General features: G+C 50.3%; 1 protein-coding gene across 12 annotated transcripts in view; it reads left to right on the top strand.

Annotated features, from left to right (window-relative positions):
• The first annotated feature begins 14566 nt into the window (after positions 1-14566).
• Positions 14567-20490, top strand: part of AKT2 (AKT serine/threonine kinase 2) — a 48511-nt gene continuing 42587 nt past the window's right edge. For 3 of the 12 annotated variants that reach the window (XM_069549092.1, XM_069549086.1, XM_069549093.1), the window contains exons 1-3: positions 14759-14912; positions 17349-17391; positions 18479-18711. The gene's annotated coding sequence lies outside the window, so the exon portion shown is untranslated. Of the gene's footprint in view, positions 14913-17348; positions 17392-18478; positions 18712-20490 lie in introns of all 12 variants that reach the window. The other 9 variants (XM_069549099.1, XM_069549098.1, XM_069549095.1 and 6 more) reach the window with 8 other exon arrangements.

The following is a 20490-nucleotide window of genomic DNA, read 5'->3' as shown; positions in this document are numbered from 1 at the left end:
GACTGTTTCCCTCCCCTCCTTCAGGGTGAGTTGCAGGATTGCTTTTTACATGCAGCACAGAGTGGGTGGGGCACCCGTGGAGAGCTGGGCAGCTCCCTGCACACCTGTAGGCCGTGATTTTGCTGCCAGCTCTGAGGTGAAGGGAGTAAGTCCCAGTCGTCATCCACTTGGGCCACCTCCTCCTGCTCTGGGCTCCCGCAGGGCCTCTGTCTGTCTGCCCTCCTCGTCATAGGTTTCCCCCATTTCTGCCAGGTTGCCTGTGAGGGGTTTTCCAGATTGCAGCTCCATTGTGAGGCTGTGGGCTCCTGTGGACTGGGTTCTTCACCCTCTCACTGCTGTGTGGTACTTGTGTCTGCCAGGCCCGTTCTAAGGGCTGGGATCTATCTGTGAGCCAAGCAGGCCCGTCCGTCTGCATGGCTGCCCTCACCAGCCAGGGAGACAAGCGGAAAGTGATCACGCTGCTCAGAGTTGGAAGGAAGGCTGAGCGCCCGTGATCAGGGTCTCTCTAGATGTTTGGGGCAAGAAGGCCTTTCAGAGGAGGTGACCTGTAGGGTGGTTTACATGAAGTTCAGGAGGAGAGTGCTCAACCAGGGCAAACAGGCAAGGCCAAGGCCCTGAAGTGGGACGAGGGGACACGGAGGAGACCAGCGTGGCTGGTGACTGAGTGAGTGAGTGCCGGGCCTAAGGAATTTGAACCCCTTCCTGAGAGCGTTGAGTTTGGGAGGGTTTGAGGCTAACAAGTGGTGATCTGAGTTGCCTTGTATGAAGGTTGCTGGGGCCACTGTGAGTTGTCGGGCGGGTGGGATGGAGGCAGGGAGGCAGCCTGAGGGGAAGTGGTGGGAGGGGGAGGAGAGGCAGGGGTGGACTTTGGGGGTGCCTCAAGAGGGGCAGCAGGATTCTCCCTGCAGATGGGCTGGAATTTGGGAAAAGACAAGGGGCTGGGTCATGCCTGGATGGGGGACTTGAGCATCCAGAGGAGCGTGCTGTTTTGTAGCACTGGGTGGGGTGGGAGGGCGCTCAGGTTTCACCGGGTTGACTGAGAGGTGAGCAGTCTGCGGGGAAGGCTCGGCACAGGCATGTTCACAGCCGCGGGCCTGGTGATACCAGCCGGAGAAGAGCCTAGAGAGAGGAGGGGACCCAGAAGGGAGTGGGGGTGCTTTTCCCACCTCGAGAATAGTCTCTGATAAGGAGATTACCAAGGAGTGGTCAGGGAGTTAGGAGAAGAGCTGAGAGCAGGTAAAGGTGAGGTTAGACGGCATCCTTTTTTTTTTCCCATTGGTTTTTTTTTTCCATTTTTTTCCATTTTCCATTTCAACACAACACTGACCATTTGAACTGTTCTTAACGTGTCCTCTTCAGTGGCACTAAGCATATTCATACTGTTGTATAACCGTCATCCATCTTCAGACCTGTTTTTGTCTTCATAAATGATCATCCGTTTATTTTTAGTTAGTCGGCGCCGTCATGCTGGGAGGCTGCTGCACGTCAGGCAGGGTCCCACGCGCTGGGCCTGCGGTGTGCGGGCCAGACTTCAGTATGAGGGGCAGTGATAGAGCAGCCATAGACCCCATCTCGTGGTGAGGGCCCAGGCCAAACCCTCGTGGGGCTGGTTGAGGTTGCTGACCTCAGAAGGACAGCAAATGATAGTGGTGTCAAGATCCCAGAGGCCGCCCATTTGTGTCAGGGCCACAAGGAGGCGCTCACACACAGAGACACTTTCCTTGCGGTTGGTTCTTCACTTCTTTTTTTCTTTAAAAACCCTCCTAGTGATTTCCTTGAGTTCCACTTCATGGATAACTTCAGCAACTGCCAGGGTTGCCTGGCAGGGTTCCAGTTACTAAATTTAAGAGCACAGGGTATTTCTGAATGCATAATAGGAACTAAAATGATATAAAAACGTGTCACTTATCATGACAAGCTTACCTGCTGTGAGGTAAGTCGAGTCACTGTTGCTCCTGACAGAGGTGCGGAGGGGGACAGACAGCTGGCGGGTGGCGGCGCTGGGTGTGACGTTGGGAGGTGAGCGGGCGCCTCGCCCCTCAGCCCCTGCCTGTGGTGCCTCAGCTGCAGATCGGAACCAGGGCCCCCCTTTATAAAGGGGAGGGCAGGGTCCTGGGAGAGTGGTTTCAGGTGTCCTTGAGTTGCTTGTGTGTACACACTGCCCCGTTACTTACCCCAGGGAGCACTTGCAGCTCTGGAAGGCTGTGGGCTTTGAGGGTCATGCCCACCCTGCCACCGCCTGCCTGACAGGGTGGAGCTGGACCCCTCAGCCTCCCAGCCACTCCAGCGTCCCACCCATTTGCTTCGGTGATCCTCCCAAGCCGGCCCCAACAGCTGTGGCCCACAGGGGTGTGTTATTTTTTCCTCTGGTTCTCTGAAACTTTTTCGAGTATAAGTATTGGGTTGGCCAAAAAGTTCATTTGGCTTTTCCATAAACATCTCACAGAAAAACCTGAATGAAATTTTTGGCTAACCCAAAAGAATACATATATCTAGTGTACAGTGCCAAGATACAAAGGCTTCGCAGTGAAAAGTCTCTTCCCAAGCCCCCTCCTCAGAGGCCACCAGTGTTACCATTATCTTGGATCACCCTTCCAGAGATGTGCCTGTCTGTGTGTGTACACACACACACACGTGCATGCATACATATAGCCAGAGGGACACAGTACACACAGATGTGCACACACATGTTAATGGCCTGGCTTACTCAACCAGTCCTTTAGGCAAGGGAATTCGGGTTGTTTCCAGTCCTTGTTATTACAGGAGTGCTGCTGTGGGGAAAGGTGGGTTTGGTTCAGGGGTGAATTGGAAGAACTCCAATGACACCACTTCAGTGCAAACACTGATGCTGGGTCAACAGCGCATCCCAGTAAGGTTCTCCCGCAAAGTCTTGGCACTCTTCAGATGATTTACTTACACATGTATCACCCCATTCCAGAAAGGAATTAAGAGCCGTTAGGCTCGTCTAATTGGAGGCCACTGGAGCAAGGGGATCGGGATGTGAAGAGGTAATGCAGACCACCACCCAGGTGCCAGGAAGTACAAAGTATGTGCTTTGCTAAGTTAATTAGGCTTAAGAGGTCTTTGCACATGTGGAGCCTGCCTGTTTATGCTGCTTCTGGGAACCCTGTAGCCACCCCTGTGGAGATGAGCCTGGGCTAGGCAGCTTCATAATGAGAGACACGTGGCGTGGCCAAAACACAAAGTAATTTTAGTATAGAACCCCAATATTTAAAACATGTTTAAAACAGAAAAGCAGTCATTTATTAGCATACATTTATCAGATTATTTTGCATTAATTCATGCAAACAACACAAAATTCAAAGGTACAAAAGGATGTATACAATAAGACTCTTGTGCCCAGTGGGCTGGCAAAAAGATTAAAGTCGCAAGTGTTGGGGAAGATGTGGGATAGTAGTAGTGCGTAGACTGCTGTTGGAATGTAAGTTGGCATCAGCATTTTGGAAAACAGTTTGATATGTTGTAGCGTAATTGAAGATGACATATTCGCCAATCTACCAGTTACCATTCTGGAGAAATTCACACATGCATCCAGGGCAAGTATCAGAATGTTCCTAAGATCACTGTTGTAGTAGCATAAACTTAGAAACCACCCAGATATGCATCAGCTGGAGAATAGGCAGATTGTAGCATATTCTAGTTACCTGATGCATAGTGGATCACCTCAAAGCTTAGTGGCTTAAATCAGTAATCATTTCCTGTGGTTCTGGGGGGTTGACTATGCTCAATTAGACTGTTGTTACTTGGGGCTCTCATGTGCTTGGTATAAGATCTTGGCTGGGGCCAGTGTCCCCTTGAAATTCTTCAGTTGTCTGGTGGTTAGCCATTACTGGTACTGAGGGAAAATCTCAGCGTGGGCTGTCAGCCAGGATGCCTGCATGTGGCTCCTCCATGTGACCTGGGCTTTGTTACAACATGGCAGCTGGATTCAAAGTGCACTCTTCTCAAGAGTCAGGGAAAAGTGTATTGCCTTTTCTAACCTAGCATTGGAAGTCACCTTGCTTCACTTCTGCCACAGTCACTAGCCTGCCCAGATTCAAGAGGGACCACAGGCTGTGGCTGTCAAGACAGGAAAGGCAGTGTCTCATTGTAAGAAGAGGGATGAGAGATCATCTTGAAAAATTACACGTCAATCCTGGATGTACTGTGTATTGAGTGTGGATATTATACTTCGATGAAAACTAAAGTTGTGCGTATCAATATGAATAAAGCAAAACATTGAGTGGTGAAAGCAAACTACAGAAGAATATGTGTAGTTTAAAGATATGCGAAATAGGGAGTTCACTGGTGGCCTAGTGGTTAGGATTCTAGGCTCTCACTGCTATGGCCTGGGTTCAGTCCCTGGTCAAGGAACTGAGATCCCACAAGCTGCACAGCCAACACCAACCAAAAAAGCAAAATAATGTGTATTGGTTACAGATACTTAAGAGTGTAGTAAATGTAGGCAATGCATGGGGATGATAAATTCCAAGTGAAGGATAGTAGACCCGTTCTGGGGTGGGATGGATTGTGATTGGAGGGGTGTGCATAGGGTCCAGCAGTATGGTAGTGGTTTTAAAGCTGTGGGCACCCAGGTGCCCATTGTGTTAATACTCTCTGGGTACCTGAGAGCAATTAAAAAATAACAATTCTCTCTCTTACTCTAGATCCCTCAGCCATCCAGTTTTCCTCTCCAGAAGCCATCAGTATTACTGGGGTCTTATGTGTCCTTCCAGAAACATTTCATTTACAAACATAACTATATTTTTTTCCCACTCAGATGGTAGCATATATGATAGTTTTATACTTTGCTTGTTTTTATTATTAATGCTTTATATCCTGGAGACCATTGCAATCAGTACATAAAGAACTTAAAAAAACATTTTATTGAGATATAATTTACATATGAGACAATTCACCCATTTAAAGCGCGTATTTCAGTGACTCTTGTTCATAGAACTGTGTGTCCATCACCATAATTTTGGGTTTCTCAGGTGACTCAGTGGTAAAGAATTCGCCTGCCAGTGCAGGAGATGTAGGAGGTGTGGGTTCCACCCCTGGGTTGGGAAGATCCCCTGGAGAAGGGAACGGCAACCCACTCTAGTATTCTTGCCTGGAGAATCCCATGGACAGAGAAGCCTGGGGGACTACAGTCATAGCGTCCCAAAGAATCAGATGCGACTGAGCACGCGCACACACACCATAATTTTAGAGTATTTTCATTATCCTGAAAAGAAACACCCACACTCCTTAAGCATCAGTCCCCAAGTCCTACCATGCTCTGCCCCCTCCGCTGCTGCTCCAAGCCCTTGGCAACTGCTAATTGGCTGTCCACAGAGACTTGCCGCTTGGGGGTACTTTATAGAAATGGGTTCATGCAATATGTGGCTTTTTGTGTCTGATTTCTCTCCCTTAGCATGTTTTCAGGGTTTATCCACGTTGGCAGTACTTCGTTTCTTTTTACTGATGAAGATTATCACGTTGTATGGATGTAACACATTTTGTTTGTCCGTTGATGGTTGTTTCTACCTTTTGGCTATTACGAATGATGCTGCTGTGAGCATTTATGTACAAATTTTGTGTAGACGTATGTTTTCAATTCTTTTCGGTATATACCTAGGAGTAGAATTGTTGGATCATAAGTTAATTCTATTTTTAACCATTTTAGGAATTGCTGGACTGTTTAAAGTGGCTGTACCATTTTACTTTCCTACTAGTAGTGTGTGAGAGTTCTAATTTCTCTGTGTTCTTGCCAACACTTTAGTATCTGTGTTCTCGATTATTGCCGTCCTGTGTGTGTGCGTGCTAAGTCGCCTCAGTCATGTCCGATTCTTTGCAACCCCATGGACTGTAGCCTGCCAGGCTCTTCTGTCCTTGGGATTCTCCAGGCAAGAATACTGGAGTGGGTTGCCATGCCCACCTCCAGGGTATCTTCTGACTCAGGGATCGAACTCGTGTCTCCTGTGGCTCCTCATTGCCATCCTAGTGGGTATCAAATGATATCTTATTACTGTGGTTTTTGATTTGCACTTCCCTGATGGCTAATGATTTAAACATGTTTTAATGTCCTTACTGGAAAGAGGCTTCCTTTTAAACTAACTGCATAGCATCCCCTTGTGTGGATGAACCTTTGAAACCAATCCCTTATCATGAACATTTGGGTGGTTTCCGAGTCTTTTTCTATCACAAACAGCACCTCTTACGCACACCACAGTTTGCTCATACGTGAACATATCCAGAAGATAAATATCTAGGTGCTAAATTGCAAGGGCAAAGGGAATGCACCTATGTTTTATAAGTTTGAATTTATGCCATTTGTGTATTTAAAAGTAAATATTAAATATCATCATATTTGTTTGAGGAACACTCTTAATTTCTCAATTTCTCCTCCCGTGTTACCAGCTAACAGATTTAGGCACATCAGAACAAGCAGCCATTTTATTTCCCTGTTTTACTTCAGCTAAACCTTGCGTAATTCAAGGCTGACTTTTACATAGATTTGAATGTCAGGTTGAGGCAGAGGCCCATGAACACATAAACCTACGTTCGTTGTCCCAAGGTTTTCCCCCAGAGCTGCCTTTCCTGCTCCCTCATGTTTATTTCAGTGCTTGTTCCTGAATCACCAGCATAGCATATCCTGGCAGTCGCTGGGTGGCCTTCGTTTGTTTTTTTACTTTTCAGCTACACTGAGGGGCCTGTGGGATTTTAGTTCATCGAACAGCGGTTGAACCAGCACCCCCTGCATTGGAGGCCCAAAATCTTAACCACTGGACCACCAGGGAGGTCCCCTTGTTTGGCCTTCTTTATGGTCTGTTATGATTAGAGCTTGAGCTGTTTTGATTAACAGCAACCGTATGATCTTGGGCAAGTTACTCAACCTCTCTGAGCTCGAGTTTCCTCTTCACTAAGGTGAGAGTAATGGCAGCATCTTATTGTGAGGACCAAATGAGTCAGTTCTTGTGAAGGGCTCAAACAGTGCCTGGCATGGCGTGGTTTTCTCATCTGTCTCTGAAACTGATGATTTTCTGCATCAGCCTTAGCACCACCACCGAAAGAACCCCTTAATGACATTCTCATTGACTACAAAAAAGAGCTTTAGGAGTTACTCTTATTTTAATTATAAATTTATAACAAAGTAGCAGGAATAGAACAAGTACTTCCTATATTCTCTTCAGCCAGATTTGCCAACTGTTTGCTCCATTCTCTCTTCTCCCCGACACCACACACACACACACACACACACACACACACACACACACACACACACACAGTGGTTTTGAACAATTTGAGAGTTCACTTGAACATCATGTCCCTTTACCTGACAATACTTCAGTGTGTATTTCCTAAGAACAAGAACATTTTCTTTCATAAGCACAGTACAACTATCGAAACCAAGAAATTTAACAAGGATACAGTGCTCTTCTTATCTGAACCCTAGTTCATATTCTAGTTTCATCAACCGTCCCTGTAATGTTCGTTATTGCCATGTTTTTTCCTTGGCTCAGAATCCAGTTCCAATCACGTGTTGCGATTAGGTGTCATGTCAGAGTTTCCTTTCAAACAGTGAATGTTTCCATAACAGCCTGAAGGTCCAACTTTCTCCAGGAAGGCTTGAAGCCTGCCAGACAGCTGGGTTCCGGCGGGGATGGCCGTCTCACGTGGTGCCATCTGGTGGCAGCAGCGTGAATAGCGTTTTATAAATCATCCTGTTAGGTCCCTTCCTGATGAGCTAAAAAGAAATCCAGTGATATTCACATCATCTTAATTTTTCTTAATAATATGGGAAACTATGTTTTAAATATTTATGTAACTCAAACCCACATACTTTAATTAGCATTGAAAATGAGGTTTCGCCATGTCTCAAATCTGGATCCATGCATGTGAAGTCCAATGCTATGGGTAAAAGTGTGGTCTTGGCCTGACATCTTTGGGAATGGATCTGGGAGCCACAACATTCTGGTATGTGGTATTTTTCCCGAGGCTTTCCCTCTCTGGGCCTATGTTTACTTCTGCAAAATAGGCCGTACAGAGACTTCTACCCACAGGAACATATTCAGGTCATGGATATAGTTTCCAGCATGTGCCTGATATATGAGAATTCTTCCATAAAGGTTAATGGATTATTATTATTTGTTCAAATTTTTTTTTGTGAACAGACAAGCTCAGACATGAAGTAACATTCACCCCAGTACAGAGCTTTAACCTTCCTAATCAAAACCACATTCAGTCAACAAATATTTATTGATTCCCCAGGTCTCAACCGGTGCGTAGGCAATGTTCTAGACACTGGGAATACAGCCCAAGACAAAGCCTTTGCCCTCATGGGCAAGTTTATGTTCCAGTGTTGGGGGAAGACAGTTACAAAATAAAAAAAATTTTCTTCTTTAGTGTTAAGCACTAGGTAGAGAATTCAAATATGCTGAAAAGGAGGGACAGCATAGCTCTTTTGGATTCAGAGTGACCAGGGAAAGCCTCTCTAAAGAGGAGATTTGAACTGAGTTCTGAAAGACAGAAGTCAGTCCTGCAAAGATCAGGATCCGGGAGGGTGACCAGTCCAGGTAAAAGGAACAGCGAGTGCAAAGGCCCTGAGGTGGGAACATGCTTGTCTTTTTGGTGGGGCAGAGAAAAGGTTAGTGTGTCTAGGATGTGGTGGTAAAGGGCGAGAGAAGCTTGAGATCAAGTTAGGCAGACAGCCAGAGGGGCTCACACAGGTCTCTGAAGACAATGGTGAGGTCTTCAGCTTTTATTTCACAATATGAAAAGCCATGTGTGTGTCAGAGCAGACCAATAAGGCGTTCAGCCTTACTGAGAGTAGAGAAAGTTTCATCCCAAGGTCTGCAGCAAAGCACATTTAGCCTCACCTCAGACGTTTGGGAAATCTCTGATGTGTTAAAAAGTTGAGTGTCGGGACTTCCCTGGAGGTCCAGTGATTAAGACTCTGCACTTCCACTGCCGGGGACTCGGGTTTGATCCCTACTCGGGGAACTAAGATCCTACCTACTGTGTGGTGCGGTCAAAACAACACAAAAGTTGAATGTGCATGGTTCATAGTATCTTTCATTAGAATTTTTGAAGATAAAACATTTTAAAAAAAAGAAATTGGAACCAACATTTACAGAAGCCCTGAGGCTTATCTGTACTACTGCCCAAACACTTAAAATGACTCTAAAAAGATCTTTCCGACACAGTAGTGCCTAGGGTGGGGCTTAGTAACTTCTGGTTGGGGAGTCAAAGATATTGTTTCAACATTTCTGTATAACATGGGAAAGTCTTTTAAATAAAAAACTTTTTTTTTTTTTTAACAGTGCCAGACTTCTTTGAGAATCTGATCAATACTTTCTCCTCTGAAAATGCTCTGCTTAGGATGAAGAAAGGGGGAAATCTTAAGTCTTGCTGCTTGTATCCCCTGATTACTCATGTAGCAAGGAGGGTACATTTGCCAATGGCCATCTCCACCACTGCCAAGCATAGACCCCACCCCCCCCAGCTCTTATGGGGTGGAGTGGAAGTCACCCCATTTGGGGCTACCAGGAGGATCTTTTTTAAAAAGTATTCATTTGTTGGGCCGTGCACTGTATCATGCAGGGTCTGTGTTCCAATGCGTGGTCTCTCTGGTTGTGCTGTGCAGGCTCAGTTGTTGCAGCATGCAGTGGGCTTCTTTACCTCACGGCATGTGGGATCTTAGTTCCTGGACCAGGGATCGAACCCACGCCCCCTACATTGGAAGGCAGATTCTTAACCACTGGCCACCAGGGAAGTCCCTACTAGGAGGTTTTTTATGGCTGGCCCAGGCAACCTGCCCTGTCACCATCAGAAGCCCAGTCTCTGAGAAGGGTTGAAATGGACTTGAGGGACTGAGTTCTACTGTCTGGGGACAGGAGGGGATTTTGAGGAGATGCCTTCTTCATCCCTCAGGGCAAGATTCTTCATCATTTTTTCTGAATCAATAGGCCTTTGAGCAGGCTTCAGATGAGATGCTCCAGGCCCTTTTCCCTAGAAGAGTTGCCTGTGCAGCCCATATTTATAGTCATAGGCGGGAAGTTTACAGAATAGATTAGAGGGTAGAGAACAATTTGGGGTTTTAGGAAATTTTCTCCTCAGTCACCCTTGATGTGGAAATTGAGAGACTGAGGCCCTCAAACAGTAATTAAGTGGTTTGTTAAAGCTACACAAGGGACAGAAGTAGGCCATTACTTTCCATTTTTCATGAGTTCAAAGCACAGACTGCCTGGGTTCAAATCCCACCTTCACCCCTAACTTGTGCTGGGACCCTGAGCAAGCCCATGGTACTTAACCTCCAAGACTGTGTTGACAGCAACAGGATAGCATTGGGGGGGACTGTATCAAGAACATAACCTGGGGGAGGTCCCTGGTGGTCCAGTGGCTAAGACTCTGTGCTCCCAATGCAGGGAGCCCACGTTCCATCCCTGGTCAGGGAACTAGATCCCCCATGCCACAACTAAGAGTCTGCATGCCCCAAGGAAGGTGGAAGATCTGAGTGCTGCAGCAGACCCAGCACAGCTGAATGAATAAATTTAAAAAGACAACCCCTCCCCCCGGCCCCCAGAACCTAGCCTGTAACAACTGCCAAGTAAGTTCTCTTGCTACTGTTTTGCATTGAGGAAAGGCAGTCTCAGAGAAGTGAAGGGATTCTGTCAAGGACACAGGAGAGGCATGATTGGAACTAGGGCCTGTCTATATTTCCAAAGCCAGTGCGTATTGTTCACCCCCCAGACTAGTTTGTTTCAAACTGCAAGGCACAAGCCAATAGTGGGCCAGAAAGTCAGTTCAGCAGGGTCTCAAATGGCCCTGAAAACAAAAATTAAATACCAGAGTGCATCATAAGTGCATGCTTGCTCAGTCGTGTCCCACTCTTTGTGACCTCATGGACTGTGGCCCACCAGGGATTTTCCAAACAAGAATACTGAAGTGCGTTGCCATTTCCTCCTCCAGGGGATCTTCCCCACCCAGGGATTGAACCCGTGTTCCCTGTGTCTCCTGCACTGCAGGCAGACTGTTTGCTGTTTGAGCCACTGGGGAGGCCCTAGAGTGGATCATACATAAGGGTAAATAGGATTTGCCGACACTTTTGTTTCATGAGATTATAAGTATACACCTTTGTGTAAGAGGGTTTCTTTGGCTGTACCATGACTTGCAGGATCTTAGTTCCCCCAAAAGGGATTAAACTTGCACTTCAGTAGTCAAAGCACTGAATCCTAACCACTGGACCCCCAGGGAATTCCTACCAGCTATTAAAATAGTTGGGAAGGCATTACCCTTGACTACTGAGCATCCCAAGGGGCACTAGTGGTAAAGAACCAGCCTACCAGTGCAAGAGACGCAAGAGACGCAAGAGACTTGGGTTTGACCCCTGGGTTGGGAAGATCCCCTGGAGGAGGGCATGGCCATCTACTCTAGTATTCTTGCCTGAAGAATCTCAAGGAGAGAGAAGCCTGGCAGGGTATAGCCCATGGGGTCCCAAAGAGTTGGATGCCGCTGACCAGACACACACACACCCCCGTGATTACTAGTGTCCCAAAGAGCTGAATGCAGCTGACCAGACAGTCAGACACACACACACACACACACACACACACACACACCCCTTGGAGAATCCCAAGAACAGAGGAGTCTGGTGGGCTACAGCCCATGGGGTCCCAAAGAGTTGGACACAGCTAACCAGACACACACACACACCCTTGACTACTAGTGCCCCAACAAGTTCAGACACAAGCAAATGGGAGCTTGCAGGGAGGTCTCTGTGCATTGTGATCCACCCTGTGTCCCAGGAGGGACGGGATTCAAGTTAATCCAGGAAGACTTAGAGGTAGGGGAATGGGCTATGTGCTGTTCATCATGGAGAGGAGTAAAGAGGGTAGGCCACAGCAGCCTTGAGCCTAGAGTAGAGCAGAGAGTTACTTAAAAAAATTTTTTTTAAATGTATTAGCTTTTTCTTTTAAAAAATATTTATGTGTTTATTTAGCCCTGTTGGATCTTCCTTGTGGCATGTGGGATCTTGGACCTTCCCTTCCGACACTCAGGCTCTTCATTTTGGCCTGTGGGCTTCGCTCTAGTTGTGGCACACAAGCTTAATTGTTTCATGGCAGGTGGAATCTTAGTTCCCAGACCAGAGACTGAACCTGAGTCCCCTGCATTGGAAAGCGGATTCTTAACCACTTCCTGTCCAGGGAAATCCCAGGACTACTTCTTGAAATAAATACTCCTCAAGAGCCCATTCTGTGCCAGGCCCTTTGCTGGGCAGTGTTAGGTACACAGTGATGACTAAGTTAGTCCTAGACTTCTCCTTCCTGGGGCCTTCTGGGCAGTAGAGGAGACAGATCTGTTACCACACAGTGAGAGACTAAAATGGTCAGGGCTGTGGTGGGGGACACATTGGTCAGGGTGTGATGGGGAAGGCCAGGGATGAGGGGGAGCACAGAGCAGCAAGTTCAAAGCTGGAGACCCATTAGCAAGGGCTGGTTCCAGCATTCGGTTTACCTCTGGGGAAGTTGGAGCTTCCCAGAAGGTGTGGAGACAAAGAATCCACCTGCCAATGCAGGAGGCCCAGAAGACACAGGTTCCATTCCTGGAGTAGGGAAGGGCAATCCACTCCAGTATTCTTGCCTAGGAAATCCCATGGACAGAGGAGCCTGGTGAGCTACAGTCCATGGGGTCACAAAGAGTCAGACACAACTGAACACACACACAGGGTCACAAAGAGACACGACTGAATACACACACACACACACACACACACACACACATTCTTGAGCAGACTTAGGTAGAATCCCTGAAACACTCTTGCAGACTTAGGTAGACCCAGGATTTTTCAACTCCCAGCCAGACTTGTAGAAGTATGCACTAACTAATGCATACTTGTGAAGCTATGTGGCATTCAGTTCAGTTCAGTTCAGTTCAGTCGCTCAGTCATGTCCGACTCTTTGTGACCGCATGAATCACAGCACGCCAGGCCTCCCTGTCCACCAACTCCTGGAGTTCACTCAGACTCACATCCATTGAGTCGGTGATACCATCCAGCCATCTGATCATCCTCTGTCATCCCCTTTTCCTCCTGCCCCCAATCCCTCCCAGCATCAGAGTCTTTTCCAATGAGTCAGCTCTTCGTATGAAGTGGCCAAAGTACTGGAGCTTCAGCTTTAGCATCATTCCCTCCAAAGAACACCCAGGGCTGATTTCCTTCAGAATGGACTGGTTGGATCTCCTTGCAGTCCAAGGGACTCTCAGGAGTCTTCTCCAATACCACAGTTCAAAAGCATCAATTCTTCATCGCTCAGCTTTCTTCATAGTCCAACCCTCACATCCATACATGACCATTGGCATTCAGTTCAGTTCAGTTCAGTTGCTCAGTCGTGTCCGACTCTTTGCGACCCCATGAATCACAGCCAGGCCTCCCTGTCCATCACCAACTCTGGAGTCCACCCAAACCCATGTCCCTTGAGTCGGTGATGCCATCTAACCATCTCATCCTCTGTCGTCCCCTTCTCCTGCCCCCAATCCCTCCCAGCATGAGTCTTTTCCAATGAGTCAACTCTTTGCACGAGGTGGCCAAAGTACTGGAATTTCAGCTTTAGCATTCATTATTCCTTCCAAAGAAATCCCAGGGCTGATCTCCTTCAGAATGGACTGGTTGGATCTCCTTGCAGTCCAAGGGACTCTCAAGAGTCTTCGCCAACACCACAGTGGAAAAGCAATTCTTCGGCGCTCTGCCTTCTTCACAGTCCAACTCACATCCAAACATGACCACAGGAAAAACCATAGCCTTGACCAGACGGACCTTAGTCGGCAAAGTAATGTCTCTGCTTTTGAATATACTATCTAGTTTGGTCATAACTTTTCTGGAACCCAAATTCAGAAGGTAGGAAGCCCCACCCAGCCTATGAGAGAGCAGGGACCGGGGTGCCAGATGTGTCATGGCTGTCTACTACTCTAGTTAATAAAAGGGCCAGGATCTGTGCAGTTTTATTTTTACAGGGCGATTTCCTTTGGAGGCCCAAGTTACCCCGTAAAAAAGTTACATTCTCATATTTCATTGGATGTATATGACGGGCAGACAGGAATAATACTTTGGAGTCATAGCATGTATTAACTTATATAAACCATTCTGTTTACGTAAAACAGTCCAGTAGCCCAGTGACGCAACTATGATTATTTCCATTTTGCATCTGTGGCTACTGAGGCACAGAAAACGGTCAAGCCTTCTGCCCACAGCCACCAGCAAGGAAATGCAAAGCTGGGCTTGTGCGGCTTCAGAGCCTGTGCTCAACCATGAGGAGAGGTACTGAACAGGAAACCCTGCCTAACGTCCGCTCCCGGGCTCTTTAAGAGCTTAGGAACCTGGCCTACAGACGAGGAAGGAGTAAAGCCAGATCAAAGCGTATGTAAATAAGGACCAGGGGATGCCGGGCAATATCACAGCGGCCTGCCAGCCTCTAGGGACAGCAGTCGTCAGAGGCCTACTGAGCCTGCGCAATTCTTTTTTTCTTTTTCCCCTCTGGCGCCTGCGCGAGGCACATCCCAGGCCCACGCCGGCTCAAGCTTGCCGACTGTACGCAGGCGCCCTTCTCTTGAGCCGCCACCTCCGCCACCTTGCGCTTGCGCCTTAGCGCTCCTTGGGGGTCCCTCGCTCCCTGTCTTACGTCAGTTCCTGTTTGTGGCGGGAGAAGGCGGTATTTCCGTCCAGAGGGTGGGAGGGGGCGGTAAGCGGGGGCTGGGGGGAGGGGGCGGGGGGCCGCGCCGCGCGAGCCGTTGGGCCTGGCTCCGCGAAGGCGTTGCCGCCGCTGCTGCCGCCGCCGCCGCCGCCTCCAGGAAACGTAAGGAGCGGGATCAAGCGCAGCGTGGCGATGGGCAGGAGGAGAACCCCGCCTGCGAGGCTGGGCGGCCGGCGGTGACAGGTGAGTGCGCCAGCGCGTGTCCCCGAGCGCGCCCCCCCCTCCGCGATGGTCGCGTCCGGACCCCCCCCACCCCCCGCAAAGCCGCCCTGGGCCGTACCACCGGCGTCCGCCGGGCGGGGACCGTGGTCCTTGAGCCCCCCCTTCCCGGGACGGAGTGGGGGTGGCCGCGCGGGGGCGGTGGGACTGGCCGGGCGGGGGCGGGGGCGGCGGGTTGTACCACTGAGGCGGCAGGGGGCGCACATCAAAGACCGGGGACCGACCGTCCGGAGGGCTGGGGGCCGCAGACCCCCGGCGTGTGCGGGCTGGGCGTTGAGCTAGTGGGCCGGGAGGGACGGCGCGCTGGGCGAGCGGGTGCGGAGCCTTGGAGGGGGCGCGCCTCACCCGGTAGAGGGGGCTGTACCTATTCGGGGCTGTGGGAAGGGTTCCTAGAGCGTGTTTGGAGAGGTGGGGGCTTTGGGGAGGGGGACTGTACCAAGTGTGGCCGGGGTAGCGCCCTGTGGGTTGTACCACTGAGGTCCTGGAGCGGGGTGGGGGGGGGCATCCTTAGAAGTAGAGCCGCGCCGTATCAGAGGAGGAGAGCTGGGATGTTTGTGATCTTGAGGGACCGCGCGGGGCGGGGAGCCGGGCCCGAGGGGTGTTTTAGGGGAGCACTGTGGGAGCCCGGTAATGCCGAGCGATGAGGAAGGGGTTCTGCCTTCTGTGTTTGGTGGGTGGAGCTTGGGGTTTACACTGAGTTGGAGGGGGCATCACTTTTATTGAACTTCTTGTTGACTTTCGGGGGGACTGGATGGTCAATGGGGCTGCTCTCTACCCTAGAACCTTTGCATATTATTAAACTATATTTTAAGGTTTGCGGGACACCTGTGGCAGATTCTTGCCGTGGTTTTAGCTGGGGTGTGGGGTGGGGGGGGGGAGACGTCTTAGACGGCACTTGTTTTCTGAGCTTTCGGCTCCATATTAGGGAGGGGAGGGGTTATGAAGTTTGGATTTGAGGACCTGTGCCCCCGGACCTGCTTAAGACTTGGAAGGAAGGAGTGTTTTGAGGGCCACCTCTCCCCGAAGGCAGGGTGGCTGGGGACGTCTTTATCCTTGGGATTCGGAGCACCTTTTTCCTTGCATTGGGAAGCCACTTGGGCTCAGCAAGAGTCCTAGGCATCATTAGGCCCTCCATGTCTGCCTTTGAAACTTGTTTACTCTCCTCAGAGAAAACATCCATCAGGACCTCTGGGTTGATAGTGGTTGGTGGTGGGTGCTGGTGTCCAGCCCCCTCCATCCTGGCCAGAAGGCCAGACACATGGTTGTGTCTTCTTGGTTAGCAGTCCTGCCGCCCATCATGTTTACGCTCTCCACCAGGCGATTAACAGTTGGCTTCACCATTAGCGGCAGCGAGGCTGAGCGCTGTTTTCCCAGCTGTTCCTCTCTCCATAGGCCAAGGGGACTCGGGCGGGGAATGCCCCAGCCCACACTGACCCAGGGAGGAAGGCTGCTCTGAAGGACTGGGGGCAGCTACCCCACGAATCTGGTTTCTCACTGTGATTGCTGGGTGGGAGCTTGGAGCAGCTCGCCCCAGTCATGAGGCCATAGCCCCTGCTCCTCAGGCCAGCCTGTGACCTTGGCTTGCTCCGTAACCTTTGCCCTAGGTCTGGAGTTCCCGGAGGGCTGGCCATAATCCCTCATTGACCCAGCTAATGTGAGCTGGTGATGTGGTGGAAGTGGGCAGACGGTCGCTCTTGTCCACACCGTCAGCCTCCAAGCTGACTGGCTTCCATGGGTTGTGATTGCTGGAGAGAATGGTCCCTGAGCTTCTGTGAGGCCATGGTGACTGCTATGTAGAATTTCTCTGGGGGTTTCTTCCTTTGATCTGCTAATGTTTAGAGGGTTTGCCTGATAGGATTAACAGCAGTAGTCAAAACAATAATCGTGAGGTCAGTGCCTGTTGAGTGCACTCTGTGTGCCACACGCTGTTTAGAATGCGTCTCAAGGGTTAACTTGCAGGATACTCACATCCTAGAACTTTGTGTTCTGTTGTCATGATCTCCATTTTAGAAGGGGAAACTGAGGCACAGAGTAGCAAATCAGTTCCAGAGTTCATGAATTTTATTGAACTCTCAACCTGTCAGGCACATGACAGGCTGTTTACACACATGAACTCATTCAAACCTCCAAACACAACCATGGGGTAGATACAGTTCTTCCCGTTTTATACACTCCTATGAGCTAGGCAGCAGCGTGATACCCATTTTATAGGTGAGGAAACTGAGACCCTTGCTACAAAGTAAAATGATTTGCTCGACATCTCAAAGGTGGAAGTGGTAGAGCTGGGAAGTGCACCCCAGGCCTGGTTTGGCCTCAGAGTGAACCTCTTGCCTGCGTGTAACTGGAACAGTGGTTTTGTTGAACCCAGGGGTGGATGTGGTGTTTCTGTCCATTTTTCAGAGTCAGAAAATTGCGGCTCGGAGGAGGAATTGCTTTCTCTCAGGTCTGTCAGACGCTTGGGGGCCAGACTGGGGTTTGAACGAATTCTCCAGTGACTAGGTCCCCAAGCTTGTGGCGGGGTGGGGTGGTGGGTAGGGAGGGGGGGTGGGGCTCAGTCACCTCAGGCTTCCAGCCAGCTGCACCCTTGGGTATTTTCTTCCCTTCAGCCTTGGGGCCTAGGGCTGCCTCGAGCACCTCTGCCAACAGCCAGCCTAGCAATTTTGGGGCTTGCAGATAAAACTTGGTTCCTCCTCTGAGTTGAGCCAGGGCATCTTCTAACTGGGGGCAGACTGTCTGCTGGGAGCCGGGAGGGAACAAGCAGGAGAGACACAAGACAGTTACCAGGGCACCCGTGTGTGAGGTCCCTGCACAAGGATGGCGTGGTGGGCTCACGTGCACGTTCTAATGCTTTCACGTTCTGGTTGTGTGACCTTGGGCCACAGTGTTCACCTCCATGCAATGGGCTTAGAGCAGCATCCACCTCAGGCTTTTGTGAGGACCACATCAATTAATCCAAGAGAAGCTTCTTGAACCGTACCTGGCACTGCATAAATGCTCTGGTGGCAGTCTGAGGGCATCTGTCCTTCCCCACCTCACCACCCTCAACCCTTTCAGGCATTGTCCTGGAATTCAGTCTCCCGGCCTGGCCTAGCCAGAATCTGGGAGTCTGGTGTCCTGGTTTGTAATCTCTGTGAAGAGCTGCATTGAAGTGCTTCAGAGCACCGGGTTCAAGTCCAGCCCTACCCCTTGGTGCCTGTATGACTGGGAGCAAGTCCTCCGTCTTCCTGAGCTCATTTCATCGCTTGTGTCATGGGATGAGTCCCTCCTCATAGATTGCTGTGAAGGTTAAACAGGTTAATTTGTGGAAGGCACTTGTAACCATGCAGGCATAGCAGTGAGCGTGCAGCAAACGTTTCCTATTACCAGTACTTAAGAATAGTGCTGGACGCACAGTGAACCCTCAGGAGATCTCAACAGTTATAATTCTTATTTTTTCTACTAAGATTTTGCAGGTCCTTCCCAGGTTAAAGGGCCCTATCAGGTAATCCCAGGAGGAGGGCAGGGCTGAAATTAGCATCTCCATTTTCCAGATGAGGAGACTGAGGTTCTGGAGGATTAAGGGGAGGGGACATACTGTGAGACTGGCAGATGCATCCCCCAGGCCCCTCTTCTCTTCCACCGTTGCTGCCCAGAGCTCCACCGAGGCCGAAATTCTAGCTCCTCTCCAGACGTCAGGTTCTGCGGAAACCCTTGTGCTGTATGTGCTCTCATTGACTCTTCACCACCATATCTCCCAGGAGTGCTGGTGACCACCTCAACCCAGGTGAGAACAGTCCCTTTGAAGGCCGAGAGGCACAGAGGCAGTCTCCAACCCAGAGGGCAGCAGAAGTGCCTGTGGGAGTCAGGGGCCAGGCTGCCTCGTGGGCCGGGGCGGGAAGCGTGGCAGTGATCCTGAAGGCATTGCTGAGTGAAATGAGAGGTTTTTGTTGATCCACCAGCATTTATCGAACACCTGTTCCGTGCCCGGCATTTCTTCAGGTACCAGGGATACAGAGGGGCACTTGGGGCAGATTGAGGGGAGGGGCTCGGCAATTAAAATCAGGTGTGACGGGCTGCCAGGAAGGCCTCTGAGCGGATCCCAGATGGGCAAGGTGACCTGAGGAGAAGGAACAGCCTGGGGGTGTGAGGAACCACAGCGCAGAAGTCGCAGGAAGGACAGGGCTTGGTGAGGCACAGGTAAGCTGCACAGAGGCCTGGGCGGAGTGCAGGGGGGTGGCTAGGCCAGGGGCTGAGGGCAGGCAGGGTCACTTGGAGCCTCACGAGACCGTCTTGAAGAGTGGCTTTGACAGACTTAGGGTGTTAGAAGATGCCTTTTGCCATCTGAGAGGTTCTCAGGCTTCTCCCTGGGGCGGGGATAGACTTTGGAGCCCGTCAGGCTTCCCACTTCCCCCTTGAGTAGAATCTCTGATAGAGAATGAGCAAAGACCTTGATGGTGGCCGCCTCCTTTGTGGTTTTCACACCGTGTTCCCCAGGGCCCATGGCTGTTCCCTTTAAGGGACACATGGGGGAGGCTCAATGGGCTGATCTTCTGCTCACCCCTCCCCAACCCAGCAGCTGGGCTAATCTCAAACAACAGCACAGAACAACAGTAATGCCTGATAAAAACTATACCTGCGGGTTCTGCCTTCCACTCCCCGCTTATGTGCCTGAGGGCCTGCGGCATTCCTGGCGCTGCTCTAGAACTTGGATGGCGGGGCCTGCCTTCTAGTGGAGGCAGGTTCCCAGCAAGCAAGCCAGTGATAGGAATCAGATTGTGATTAATGTTTCAAATTGATCAGCTTCCCCAGAGTTCTCAGTGGAATGAATGGAGCTCAGGGGAAAGAGGGCGTGGGGACCTAATGTTTTAGCTGGAATGACCTGAGAAGGCCTCCCAGGGGAGGTGCTGCAGTGAAGAGCCCATGGGAGGACGTGCATGAGTGAAGGTCCCTCAGACCGAGGAGGGGTTGGCTCTGGTCCCCACCTCCCTTGGACTTCCTTGGTGGCTCAGACGGCAGAGTGTCTGCCTACAATGCAGGAGACCCAGGTTCAGTCCCTGGGTCTGAAGATCTCCTGGAGAAGGAAATGGCAACCCACCCCAGTATTCTTGCCTGAAAAATCCCATGGACGGAGGAGCCTGGTAGGCTATAGTCCGTGGGGTCACAAAGAGTCAGACACGACTGAGTGACTTTACTTTCCCACCTCCCAGGAGTGAGAACTGAGGCCTGGAGAGCCCCAGTAACCCATGCTGGTTCCCCCAACACTGACAGGCTTTGTATTTGGGCAGAGTGGCTCCCAAGGCCCTCCTCCCCGCCAGCCCAGGAGGGTGCGTGATAACCAGGGGTGAGGGCGACCTCTAACCCCACACCTGAGCCTGGAATTTAAGGGTTAGTGTGTTAAGCAGGAGCCTGGCTCTTGATTTTCCCAGGCTCTGTCTGGAGTCTTCCTGAAAGGAGCAGAGCCCCTCAGAGCAGACATCCTTGGGCCTCTGGTTCCTTGGGAAGGGGGATTGGAAGGGAGCGTCTTTGGCAGTTGATCTCCAAGTCTCCAGGGATTCCAGGGACA

This window comes from Ovis canadensis, chromosome 14 (genome assembly GCF_042477335.2).
Source record: "Ovis canadensis isolate MfBH-ARS-UI-01 breed Bighorn chromosome 14, ARS-UI_OviCan_v2, whole genome shotgun sequence".
Lineage (NCBI taxonomy): Eukaryota > Metazoa > Chordata > Mammalia > Artiodactyla > Bovidae > Ovis > Ovis canadensis.
Note: the sequence above shows the minus strand (reverse complement) of the source record. Positions and strands in the feature narration are given on the sequence as shown.